The sequence below is a fragment of the Amborella trichopoda genome, chromosome 7 (assembly GCF_054954075.1).
Source record: "Amborella trichopoda isolate Santa Cruz 75 chromosome 7, AtrichopodaSantaCruz75HAP2 v2.0, whole genome shotgun sequence".
NCBI classification, from domain to species: Eukaryota; Viridiplantae; Streptophyta; class Magnoliopsida; order Amborellales; family Amborellaceae; genus Amborella; species Amborella trichopoda.
Window position 1 is genome coordinate 37,750,539 of NC_142342.1, and position 1,827 is coordinate 37,752,365.

The following is a 1,827-nucleotide window of genomic DNA, read 5'->3' on the forward strand; positions in this document are numbered from 1 at the left end:
GGTATAAGAAAATCACAATCACTCTCATTTGTCATATTTCAAGTTGAATAGCTAAGAGTGCATCATTGGCTAAGTTCAAATTTCAAAAGAAATTTTCTCGATGACATAACCCAGCCGCCCCATTTGATATCTAATGGCTAGGACAATTGTAACCTCCTTGTAATAAAGAGAAGGAAAAATATACAAAAACTGGCTTTTGTACAAGGTGGTCACAATTAATCTTGATCATTAGATGTGAAATTAGGTGGTTGTATTTATTCTATTGACCAAGCTCAAAGTTCAGAGGAAATTTACTTGAACTTTATGACACACCCAAACTATCAAATTTCACATCAGATGGCTAAAAGTAATTGTGACCATGTACAATAGGTCATGGTCTCATTGTATTCACTAAATGACCTTATAGTATACAATACCATAAGTTTTCCCTTGGCCCCCTCACACCTACAAACAAACATATTAAAGAATTAGTATGTAGTGTGCTTCCTTGTTCATACAAAAATAGAAGATTGTAATTTCACGGGATACAAGTAAACAAAATATTATTAATTTGCTTTCACATGATACCAAATAGTTACATGTAAAGACCTTCTCTCTCGTTAGTTCTTATAACACAACAAAAGATGGTGTTTCTATATATAAGCATGACTTTCGTTTGTCATTCTTTAATTCGGTACAAGAAGCCTAGTATTTCTCGACCTAAAAAAAATACAAAAGACACTTTCCAGAACATAATATTTCAAAATGTATATTATTTTGAAATAACGCCTAACATTTTTTCCATAGAAAAAATACAACATAACTAACTCTATTGATATTTTTTCTGGTCTTTCTTCAATATGTGAGGATTGTGTAAGGTGCCCACCTTATACTATACAAGTAAGGCATACCTTTAAATTTTGCTAGAAGATGTAGTTCCGTGTCAAAAACTTTTTGATGATTTAAAAAATTTATGTTCAACTCTAAAGGTGAAGTTTAGAATCTCAGTGATAGTGCAAATCGACCTGTCTATGAACACTTGAAAATATTGAAAATAGATGGTCTAGATAACTTGTTACAAGATGCACTATTTCTAAGACTTGAAATTCTTGTTTTTTTTATATTTTATTATTTATAACCACACATCTCGAGGTCGAGATGTTCAATTGGACAATTATTTAGCTTCAAAATACCCTTTTCTATTAGGTTTTTAGGGTGCATCTTACTTCTATAGTATAAGGTTGCAATCTTATATATACTTTTCCTTCTTCAATTATCTTCTATACAAATTTTGCTCAATTTTCTTGTGTTAGCATAGGGGTGTTCTAGGAATGCACCACTTAGCTGCCCTTTCTTTCATAAAATTTTGCAAGTTAGAAATTAGCTTGGGGAAACATTGTCTAAAATTTAGGGACTCCACCCCAAAGATTCATTTTTTGAAGAGAAGTTCTCTTTGAAAGAAATGACACCTTTTCAAGTGGGCTTTGTAGAAACTTCAACTGATTTTTTATGATACTCGGCCAAAGTTCAGGTTTTAGTGGCACTGTGCTTGTGGCCTATGTTGCTATATGCAATTGTGCGATCTCAAGAACTTTGTTGCAGTTGCATCACTAACATTGCAAACTTGCATATCTCCTCTAACATTTGATTGTCATGATTTGACCACTAAGATCGTGTTTGTTCTTCATGAAATATAATGTTGAAAAGGAATTTGTTAAAGACAATTTCCTGCAAACTGGAAATCTATTTCACATGTCCACAGGTATGAAATAGATTTCCCACAAGACATGGATGATTGCTACAGGTGCTTTGTGGAGTTTTTTTCTTTTTTTTAAGTGATTTACATAT